Genomic DNA, 12,744 nt, shown 5'->3' on the forward strand with positions numbered 1-12,744 from the left:
AAATTTCGTACTTACACAACTTGTCAGGTAAATTTTGGATTTGAAAATTATTTATCTCTTGTCGGTAATTTTGAGCATAAGATGAGTCTAACGAAACTAAGAATTTCAGCACATTATTTGCAAATAGAAACTGCCAGATACCAGGGTATCCCTCCATACATTAGACTTTGCAGGCAGTGTGACTTTAATGAGGTTGTGGATGAGATAAACTTTCTCCTTCATTGCACCAAATTTGAAGAGGAGCGAAATACAAAATTTTTATAAAACTATATCTCAGTCATGTAATAATTTTGCCAACAAGAATCCACTAGAAAAGTTCTTTTAGGTAATGAACTGTGAGGACACATCAGTAAAAAAAATTGAGTTACTTTATTCATACTCACTGTAAATAATTTAATGCTTTAATCTTATTTATTAAAACAAATTTGTTAAACTCATATTTCATTTTCTTTTCTCTATTTTTTTTTCTTAATAAACTACTTGTATTCTTGTACTGTATTAATTGTATAACTGAATTATGATTGTATCTTTGTCATTGCCCCCTAAGGGACTTTAATTGAAATAAACATATATTGTATTGTATTGCTAAAGCAAAATTCTTTAACTTTAATCTTATGATCTTACAGCATTATCGTACTTATTCAAATTATCAAATACATATAACCAGCTCAAAATGGTATATTTTAGTATTTATTTGAAAATCATATTGAGAATATTCAACAGGTTGAGACGTCTCGCCTAGATGTGTAATTCACATATTAAATAACCTGTTTGAGAAATGATATCCCAAATTGGGTATAGAATGATTTTCATAACAGTGTGGACACCTGGTATTCAAATGTCACCGTGACAATGACTTCGCACAATTTCAGTATGTCAGGGGCCACCCAATGGGGATGTACGTAATTATTATCTTTACACATATATATAAAAATAAGGAGATGTGGTATGATTGCTAACGAGACAATTATCCATCAAAGTTCAAATAAAGAGGATGTAAGCAATTAGAGGCAACCATACGGCCTTCAACAATGAGAAAACCCATACCGCATAGTCGGCTATAAAAGGCCCCGACATGAGAAATATGAAACAATTCAATTTAGAAAACTAACAACCTAATTTATAACAAAACAATTTACAAAAAACAAATATGACAGACGTCAACCAACGACAACCACTAAACAACAGGCTCCTGACTTGGAACAGGCACATAAAGAATGAGGTGTGGTTAAACATGTTTGTGAGCGCTCAATCCTCCCCCTAATCTGGTACGGTGGTGTAACAGCACAACATAAGAACAAACTATAAAAATCTGTTAAAAAAGGCTTAACTCATCAGATCGATACAAAGAAAAACGTCAAACAAAAACACAGACAGGACGTTGCAGGGTATAACAACAAAAAAGACCCTAAGTATAGATCTGAGAGTACTCGCAGTTACTGACAGCTAGTTCAAAGCCAATAACAACTCATGTTTCTACGACATGTCCATTCATAAAATAAAAGGTTTTGAATGAAAGTTTATAGGAATTTGTTTTGAATATATCTATATACTCACAACGAAAAGTTTCTTTTGAAAGAAGTAGTATATTCATAGCTGATATCACCAAGTAATCGAGAGAAAAAAGTTATGTTTTTTCTTGCACAAACGTTCTGTGGCTCATTAAAAAGATACGAAAACATTTATTCGTACGAGTTGATGCAGAGTAACCTACGATTAGTTTTCATACTAAGATTATTTTAGTTGGTAATAAGAACATTAGACCTTCATAAAAATCCGTTTAGTCCTCTGGGCTACATAATTTTTTGCACGGAACAAATTTGAATTCCCATCGAAGACTCCAACGATAAGATTTTCGTGAACATTTAAATATCATTCTAACAAAACAAAACTCGTGGAAATATCAAGAAGCATATGAATCCGGCCTTATGTGCAAAATTTACGTTGATTGGAGTCGGATATTATATTAGGCCAGAAATGAAACGTACGTATATACCGTTTATGGATGGGTTTATACATCTGTAACATACAAATATCGTGTATTTCGACAGGTGTTGGCCTTAAAAGTCTATTAGCTTTTCTCTTGAGAAAAATCTGCTTTATTTTCAATAAGTTACTCAGAGAGTAGCTTTTGTTGAAATTGGTATTTATTTTAGATTTTGAACAAGTATAACAAAAGTTACGGGATCTATATTCTTTAACTAAAAATGAAGCAGGTAATTTCATTGAATTTTGGTATTACTCAGTTATTTCAGGACGTATATTTAAGACATTTCTGCATAAATGATTATTTTCCTGTTATTCATACTGATTTCAAAGTCCTCTTGCACATTCACCTCCTCACTTATTTTAACTGAATCAGGAATGGTCGCCCCTTACAATTTAAAATTGTACTCAATTTTTTTTCGGTTTCTGTGTTTCAATATCTATCAGTGTGTGTGTGTGTGTGTGTGTGTGTGTGTGTGTGTGTGTGTGTGTGTGTGTGTGTGTGTGTGTGTGTGTGTGTGTGTGTGTGTGTGTGTGTGTGTGTGTGTGTGTGTGTGTGTGTGTGTGTGTGTGTGTGTGTGTGTGTGTGTGTGTGTGTGTGTGTGTGTGTGTGTGTGTGTGTGTGTGTGTGTGTGTGTGTGTGTGTGTGTGTGTGTGTGTGTGTGTGTGTGTGTGTGTGTGTGTGTGTGTGTGTGTGTGTGTGTGTGTGTGTGTGTGTGTGTGTGTGTGTGTGTGTGTGTGTGTGTGTGTGTGTGTGTGTGTGTGTGTGTGTGTGTGTGTGTGTGTGTGTGTGTGTGTGTGTGTGTGTGTGTGTGTGTGTGTGTGTGTGTGTGTGCGTCCGTCCGTCCGTCCGTCCGTCCGTCTACATAGCTATTTACTGTAAAATATCTCGCAAGTACGAAAAAGTATATTTTGTCTATGTTTTGTAATTACACAGCTATTTAAAGTTGATCATGCATTCGTTCTAAAATAAATATTTAGACAAGATAAAAGTTAAAAGATACTAAGTGAAAAAAATTAGACAACCGCATTGTTAAATCACTTTGACGTCCGAAAAAGATAATAGCCAACACGTGCAATGTAACTTTTAAAGCTAGTTGAATTATTTTTTTTTGTTTAAAGAACGTGCGATATCATAAATAATTGTTTATCAAAACATAAGAAACACGCCAGTAAAGAATGTTTAAGTATTCAATAGTATTCAAAACACAAGGTTTATTCCTGTGCTAGTTTACGAATTATTTTATTCAGGCATTGAAAACCTTTGGCGACCCCACAGTTTAAATGTCTATAATAAGTTTGACGTGATAAGTGGGCGTTACAGACGAACGTTCACCTAGTCTGAACCACTCAATTGGTATTCTGAGCGCGCCAAGAAATGGTCGCGTCCACACTGTTATGAAAACGATAATACATTTAAAATGCAAAATATACTGACTTTGAATGTTTTATCAAAAATTTTCTCAAGGGTATTTTTTTTATGTCAATACAAGCAACGTTTGGTTATTGACATTTCCAGAAGCTGACGTTTTCATAGGGATCAGTCATATGAACAAAAGTTACTTGCCTTATAACTGACCCAGCCGTTCGAAATTGGCACGTTAAATCGGATGCTTTGTTTAGGGAAATGCCACGCTCTCTGCACGATAAAGAACCAATCCAACAACTCCATTTATTGGAGGTCCGTAGGTGACCTGTTGCATTATAAACATTCCTGAATATTTCTAATTTACCCGTCCTTATCCCGGTCGTTCCATCTTGCAGAATGTATATTGTATTAGTCTTTGAAACAGCCAATGTAAAATAATTTCAAAAATTTCATGGCCGAAAAAAACCCGCCGACCTAACATCCTATTTTGTAGTTACCCTCCTGAGTTAGAAAAGGTAGGTCTTTCGTTTCTGAGTGTCTGGTAATTCGTGAAATTTCTAAATAACTTTTGGTTAAATGATAGGAAATAACGGAGCTTCCTCCAATTGGTAATTTCTAGTGCATTTCAACCAAATTATATCTTATATCAGGAAAAGGAAACGAATGTTATATTCGTGCACCATGATACATCTTGAACTTAAACTTAAATTGATGTAAACTTTAGCGGGTTTTTGTTTGTCATGCTTTCCCCACTGTCTGATTCTTATGCAGATTGGCACTTAGATGTTAAATTGTTCTCGTCCTGAATATATGGCTAAAATAGTTGCAATTGGCCGTTTAGGAATCTAAAGGAAAATGTGTAATTTTATTATTTGTACCCCAAAATGAAAATAACTTTACATCATTGGTTAAATTTCCATTGTTTAGGACATTTTCAACCAATCACGACGTTTTGGTGTTCAATTTCTAAAATATTACCAAGAATCCATTAAATTCTGAATCGGCGAATTGGACGTTTTGCAAGCTACACTCAATCAATTCATATAACAACTGCACACTATCGTCCTGAATGTGCGTAAAATTATTTCAACGGGATGTTTAGCAAGATGCAATAAAATCAATCATCTTAAGAATAACATGGTCACTTGTTTCGACCATGTGGTTCATAAGTTTTTCTAGATAGATGTAGTAAGACCTAGTTTTATGTCAGTCGGCATGTTGTAATGATATAATAGATTAAGCAGCAAAGAATTTTCCACCTATTTAATCTTGTTTGTATATATTAATTGTTAAATTTATGTTATTAGAATAAACCGGTATATAATGGACTCGAAAGACTGCTGGGAAAAGGGCAATATGCCCTGGCATATGGAAGATGTACATCCAAAATTTCTATTGCATTTAGACAAGATAACGGAAAAGAAGAATAAAGCTAAAATATTTTTTCCTTTATGTGGCAAGGCTGTTGAAATGTTTTCACACACGATTGTTGGAGTTGAAAACATTGAATTAGCTGTCAAGCAGTTCTTTGATGCAAATAAGCTGTCATTTAAAACAAAACCTGTACAGAAATAGATGGCGATGTGTATAAAAAAAAGAAAACAGTATAAAGATTTATTGTGGAGATTTCTTCAAATTTAGAAAGAAAAATTGATGGTGTATGGGACCGTGGAGGTTTGGAAGCTGTAATCCTCAATTTTTAATGCAAACTCGTGGACAAGTTAATCTTGGCTCAAAATGGACTACATATATTTCTTCAAATTGGTGGTCTTACACTTATATGTATTGTCCATCTATTGTCGAGGTAATCAATACAACTCACTACAATTATTTATATAGGAGAACATCTGAAACATTTTTCCAAACTTATTTTATTTTTGCACCTTCTGTGCAACGAAAAAAAAGGAACCTCAAAATACAGAAAAGTTTTCTGAAACATAGAATGCATTTAAAATTTAATTCTCTAGTTCCTGCCATGGATTTGAAATGTTTTCGGTGCACAAGCTTGTCTGTATTCTGATTAAAATATGTGGTGTAAATACGGCCATATTAGCCAAAAGGTGTTGATGAACCTTAAATAGGTAAAGCGAAATTCTCTAACTTCAATCTTAAAAAATGTTTTATGAAATCTTAGGATCCTACAGTATTATAGCGTTTATTCAATTATCAAATACATATAGCCCGCTCAAAGTGGCATTTTTTTGTATTTAATTCAAAATCATATGAAACAGGTTGAGACGATTCGCCCAGATGGGTAATTCACATATTATATAACCCGTTTGAGAAATAATATCCCAAATTGAATATACATATAAAGTGCAAAATATATTTATTTTGAATTACATATAAAATTATTTAAAGTGCACATATTTATGTCAATATAAGCAACGTTTTGTTATTGACATTTCCAGAAGATGAATAGTTATGGCCCCGCCACAAAATATATGTAAGATTGTTATGCATTTCACGGTTTTAACCTTTCTGATGAGGAATTATATTTAAAATTTAACAACGTTCTAAGTAGAGGATTTTTGCCAATAACCCATTTTGAGTTCATTGGCCTAAAAAGCCAAAAGAGCTTTTCTCATCACTTGGCGTCCGTCGTCCGTCGTCGTCCGTCGACGTCGTTAACTTTTTACATTTTGAACTTCTTCTAGAAAACCACTGAATGGAATGAAACCAAACATAGCATGAATGTTCCTTATGAGGTGTTGACCTAATTTTGTTACTTTGAAGCCGATCCATGATCCAAAATGGCCGCCAGAGAGGGACTCACTTTAACATAGGACCCTATGGGAAATACATACAAATGTCTTCTTTTAGAGAACCACTAAATGGAATGAAATAAAACATGGCATGATTGTTCCTTATGGGGTGTTGACCAATTGTTGTTACTTTGTAGGCGATCAATCATCCAAGATGGCCGCTAGCGGGGGACTTCGTTTAACATAGGACCCTATGGACAATACAAACAAATGTCTTCTTTTAGAGAACCACTGAATGGAATGAAACCACACATGGCATGAATGTGCCTTATAAGGTGTTGACCAAGTGTTGTTACTTTGAAGCCGATCCATGATCCAAAATGGCCGCCAGAGAGGGACTCACTTTAACATAGGACCCTATGGGAAATACATACAAATGTCTTCTTTTAGAGAACCACTAAATGGAATGAAATAAAACATGGCATGAATGTTCCTTATGGGGTGTTGACCAATTGTTGTTACTTTGTAGGCGATCAATCATCCAAGATGGCCGCTAGCGGGGGACTTCGTTTAACATAGGACCCTATGGACAATACATACAAATGTCTTCTTTTAGAGAACCACTGAATGGAATGAAACCAAACATGGCATGAATGTGCCTTATAAGGTGTTGACCAAGTGTTGTTACTTTGAAGCCGATCTATCATTCAAGATGGCCGCCAGAGAGGGACTTAGTTTAACATAGGACCCTATGGGAAATACATACAAATGTCTTCTTTTAGAGAACCACTAAATGGAATGAGATAAAACATGGCATGACTGTTCCTTTTGAGGTGCTGACCAAGTGTTGTAACTTTGTAGGCGATCAATTATCCAAGATAGCCGCCAGCGGGGACTTAGTTTAACATAGGACCCTATGGGAAATACATACAAATCTTTTCTTTTAGAGAACCACTGAATGGAATGAAACCAAACATGGCATGAATGTTCCTAATTAGGTGCTGACCAAGTGTTGTTACTTTGTTGCCAATCAATCATCCAAGATGGCTGCAAGCGGGGAACTTAGTTTAACAAGTACCCTATGAGAAATACATACAAAAGTCTTCTCTTGAAGACCCACTGAATGGAATGAAACAAAACATGGCATGAGTGTTGTTTCTTTGTAGCAAATCCATCAACCAAGATGGCTTCCAACGGGGGACTTTGTTTAACAAAGACCCTATGGGAAATATATACAAATGTCTTCTTCTAGAAAACTGTTAAATGGATTGAAACCAAACATGGTATGAATGTTTCTTTTGAGGTGCTGACCAAGTGTTGTTACTTTGTGGCTGATTTGTCATCCAAGTTGACTGCCAGCAGGGGGAGTAAGTTTAACATAGGGCCCTATGGGAAATACATACAAATGTTTTCTTCTAGAGAACCACTGAATAAAATGAAACCAAACATGGCATGAATGTTCCTCATGAGGTGCTGACCAAGTGTTGTTACTTTGTAGCCTAACCATCATCAAAGATGGCCGCCAGCAAGGGACTTAGTTTAACATAAGATCCTATGGGAAATACCTACAAATGCTTCTTCTAGAGGAGCACTGAATGGAATGAAACCAAACATGGCATAAATGATCCTTATGAGGTGCTGATCTTGACCTTAATACATGTATCTTTATAGATTAAGATATACTTAAACTGCAAAAATATCAAGAAAAGAAGATCTACACATAAGTCACTATGAGCAAAATTGTCAATTGACATCTTGTTGGGGTTATTGTCCTTACAAAGTCATTTTCTACAATTTCAATGAATTTATTGGGTATTTCTTTAAAATTTACAAAAGTCTTCTGCTTTTGATTAAATTACGGAGCCAATATTAAACCAAATTTGGCCTCAATCCTTATTAGGGTATCTGTTATGATTTTAATCTATTTTTACATGATTTCCAAAACAAAGGTGGATTCAGGTGAGCGACACAGGCACTTGAGAGCCTCTAGTTATATAACCTTATTATTTTTAAAGTGATAATGTATTCATTCGCACTTGGGAGTTTGAACAATCGGTTCCATTATTATATTTCTGAATTTTAAACCGATATGTGACACCATATTTTAGCTGAACAATAAAGTCACGAACATTTTTGCATACGGCTTTATAGAGTTCTACAAGGTAAAAAAAACTACCGTAAGGCGATCTGTATTTTTGGTAAACAATATAAAGTGGTCAGTTCAGGGTTAGTATTTGATGGTAATGATTTTTTCAGTTTTTTTATAAATTCAAAACTCTTGTTGTTTTAAAAAAATGAATGGGATCAGTTTTTAATGAGTTAAGGATCGAGATAACGTTTGGTTCCGCTCCGCTGATATTTCGCCGAAGTGACGGGCTTTTGGACTTTGAAAATTTCTTGAAAATAACAGTTTAAGTACAATCTTTATTTCAAAACGCCTTCTCATATTGAGCTGATTTTAATGCGTGAGTCTTCTATGATGAGATACAGATCGAGTTTACGTTTGGTTCTGTTCCACTGATTTGTGCCGAAATTGGACTTTGAAAATAACAGTTATACGGACTTTCATTCTCAAATTTCCATTCCTGATAATGGCTTCCAGCTTTGTTTTTGCGAGCGGGGCCATGCATGTTGTTCTGACACATCTATTTTTTAGGTTGATCCCTCTAAAAACCTCAGTTTTCATAGGGATCAGTTATATAAAATAAAAGTGACTTGACTTTTGACTGATTGTTTGCACTTTACAATCTTTCCCCAAAACCCCAATAGAAAGTGACAATCCAGCCGTTCGGAATATGCACGTTTAATCGGATGCTTTGTGTAAAAAGAAATGCCATGCTCTCTGCACGATAAGGAACCAATGCAACAACTCCGCCCACCTTCCCTTTTTTGTGGGAAGAATTTGGTTGATTATTTAGGGAATCACTGAAGCATGACTGGAGCGGGCCCCACTTTGGCAGTCAGTGAGCCACCCCACCCCCTCCCCCCTTATGAAAATTTCTGGATCCGCTACTGCTGTTGTATGATAAACATTTCTGATTAATTTTCAATTTTCCCGTCATTTATCCCGGTCGTCCCATCTTGCACAATCTTTCTATATATTTGTATTAGTCTTTGTTGGAATCAGACAATGTAGAACAATTTCAAAACATGGCAGAAAAAGACCCTAACGTCCTATTTTATAGTTACCCTAATCCTGAGTTAGAAATGGTAGGTCTTTCGTCTCTGAATGTCTGGTAATTCAAGAAATCTATAAATAACTTTTGGTTAGAATGATAGCAAATTACGGAGTGAGCTTCCCTCAATTGGTAATTTCTAGTGCATTTCAACCAAATTATATTTTGAAATACCAGAACAGGAAAAGCAAACGAATGTTATATTCATGCACCATTATACATTTTGAACTTAAATTGATGAAAACTTGAGTGGGTTTTTGTTTGTCATTTTTACCACTGCCTGATTCTTAGGCAGATTTCGGCTTAAATGTTAATTTTTTCTCGTCCTGAATATATGGCTTAAGTAGTTAAAGAATGACCGTAATAATTTTTCTGTCTATGAAGAAATGACATCAAAAATGTGGTGCACACTGAATAACCCACGTAGTGCGTTATTTTAAAAATGTGCACCAGTTTTTAAGTTATATCTAATAGATAGAAAAAATATTACAGTCATTCCTTATAATTTAATTCTAAATTCCATCTTTAAAGAGTAAGTCATTGAAAAATATTGATGGCGTCACGGTCACGTGACAAAATTATGTCTACGGGCTGATAGACAAAAACTTTCAGCCAAACAAAAGACGTGTTACATCCAAAATTAAATTACTGGCAGACGTTTTGCAAGCTACACTCAATCAATCCATATAACCATTGTACAATGTCATCATGAATGTGCGTCAACTTATCTCAACGGGACGTTTAGAAAGTAGCAATCAATGAAAGACTAACATGGTCACTGATTTTGACCTCGTGGTTCATAAGTTTCTTTAGACAGTTGGCATATGGTAATGATATAATAAATTGAGCAGCAAAGACATTTCCACCTGTTTAATCTTGTTTGTATATATTATTTGTTAAATTTATGTTATTTTTCTTCGGTTTTAGTATAAACCGGTATAACATGGAAAAGAGTGTTAGGAAAAGACAATATGTTCTGGCATATGGAAGATTTACATCTAAAATATCTATTGCATTTAGACAAGATAACGGAAAACGGAATAAAGCTAAAATATTTTTCCCTTTATGTGGCAAGCCTGTTGGAATGTGTTATCTAGCCAAGAGGGGCCACACTATTGTTGGAGTTGAATACATTGAATTAGCTGTCAAGCAGTTCTTTGATGAAAATAAGCTGTTATTTGAAACAAAACATGTACCAGAAATAGATGACGATTTGTATGAAAACAAAGAAAACAGTATAAAGATTTATTGTGGTGATTTCTTCAAATTTAGTCCAACTTTAGAAACAAATTTTGATGGTGTTTTGGACCGTGGAGGTCTGGAAGCTGTAGATGTCGACCAGCGAGGGAAATATACAGACGTGATGAAATCTGTCATGAAACGAGGAGCTGGGTGTGTTTCAGAAATGGCCGACCGACCGGAAGGAGAAGGACCGCCATTCAATCTATCTGCCGATCAAATAATCCAACTCTACGACTTAAAGGCACCACCAGAAAAAGTTGATTACGAACCGGCAAGCGAAATTCTCAAATCAATGAACGTAGATGGAATGTTTTATTATTATTACAAAATACAATCATGATATGATCATATTGCAGCATTTTTATGTATCTATCTCAAAATAATTTTTTTATAGATATAACAACTTGGGCATATAAGTTTTTTTTTCAAATTTCAGACTATGGTACACATTTATTCCAAGGAGAATTCTAGCTTCAAAATCACTTCAATTGTTATTTCAGTATTTTATATATCAACCCACTCGTTATTTTTTCATTATATGGGGAAGGTATTAGGCTCAATCATCTGACCCGTTCAAACTAATTACTGTTTGTTTTTGCTTAACATATTGCTGCTTTTCCATTTTTCCATTAAAAACTAAAAATAATGGGTGTCAAATGTACTAAATGGTTTGAATTACTTATGTAATAGACAACAACAAGTTTGTATTAATGGTACTGAATCTGATTTAAAAAATATTACATGTGGAGTATTACAAGGGAGTATTTTAAGCCCACTATTATTTATGTATTATGTTAATGACATGTCTATAAGCATTAGTAAAGACTGCAAAATATTGTTATATGCAGACGATAGTACCATACTATACTCTGATAAGAACCCAGAAGTTATATCTCAGAAACTGGGTAAGGAACATGAATCTTGCAGTAAATGGTTGATCGATAATAAATTATTGCTTCATTTAGGGAAAACAGAAACTATTCTGTTTAGGCCTAAACGTAAATTATCAAAAATTCGTAACTTTGACGTTACCTGTAATAATCATATGATTTCATTACAGAATTATTTGAAATATTTAGGTCTGAGTATTGATAATTCTCTTTCTGGAGAAACTTTTTTTAAATAATATTATACAAAAGATAAATTCAAGATTTACTGAGTTCCTATACAGACAGGTTAAATGTTTACCAGAACATTCTAGAAAAACTTTAGTTACAGCTTTAATTCAATGTCATTTTGATTATGGCTGTTCTGCATGGTATGCAGGTGTCAGTAAAAAATATAAAAAATATAAAAATATAGATTTACAGGTATTACAAAACAAATGTGCTAAATTCATAAAAATAAAATACTGGATATAGATCAGAAGTTGACCATAATGTATTGAATAGTATTGGTTATGTTAATATTGAAAATCGTGTTATACAATTGAGATTAAACCATGTTCATAAAATTTATTACCATCATTGTCCTAGTTACAAAGGTGAGACATAGTCATAATCATTTCATAAGAAATAGTGAATATATCTTCTGGGTTCCACCAGTTAAGAGTAAAAAAAGATACTTTTTTTATTATTATGGTATACACGATAAGAATATGTTACCAAATAATGTTAATTAAATGAATTCAAAATTAGCGTTAAAGAGTACTTGACAAAAAGTTATAGTGCGGTTCCTTCTGACTGCTTTTTATATTATTGAATTTGTTTTTTTATTAAAATTACTTTTATATGAAGTTTTATGTCAGATTAATTTGTGTATTATCATTTTTGTATGTCGAAAATATAAGCGGTTTACATAAAGGGACCCCATTGGAAACAAGCTTCAGAGCTAAATGGGTTATCCCTGATAAAATATCAGCATTTATTTCCGTACACAAAAGGTACTATACTCACCAAATGCTCTATTTTATCAAGTATGTGTTTGTATATGTCTTTATGCATTGTATATTGTGTATTGTAAACTTGTATGCTTGATATTTTATTCAATAAAATATTATTATTATTATAATAAGAGCGTGGTATTTATAAGTAGGAGCAAAGAAAAGTAGACTAGAAGACACAAGTATGTGTTCTTGTAGAGTGACATAATGTCCATGCATGGGGTAATGCTAATTTGTAATTGTAATGCATTACATTTTCCCTACGTATTGCATGTAATCTGTAATGCCCTAATTTTGTCATAACATGTCATTGTAATGTAATGCATTTCATTAACAAAATGTATGTAGTTTATATTATATTTTATTACATTATATTTTTGGTTA

At 33.9% G+C, this 12,744-nt stretch overlaps 1 long non-coding RNA gene across 1 annotated transcript in view; it reads left to right on the forward strand.

Annotated features, from left to right (window-relative positions):
- Nucleotides 1-12,437, forward strand: part of LOC127709892 (uncharacterized) — a 41,857-nt gene extending 29,420 nt beyond the window's left edge. Inside the window, exon 3 of the long non-coding RNA XR_007985850.1 lies at nt 12,361-12,437. This is a non-coding gene — a long non-coding RNA (uncharacterized LOC127709892). The remainder of the gene's footprint in view (nt 1-12,360) is intronic.
- Nucleotides 12,438-12,744: the final 307 nt, after the last annotated feature.

Source organism: Mytilus californianus, unplaced genomic scaffold, assembly GCF_021869535.1.
Source record: "Mytilus californianus isolate M0D057914Y unplaced genomic scaffold, xbMytCali1.0.p SCAF_7, whole genome shotgun sequence".
Lineage (NCBI taxonomy): Eukaryota > Metazoa > Mollusca > Bivalvia > Mytilida > Mytilidae > Mytilus > Mytilus californianus.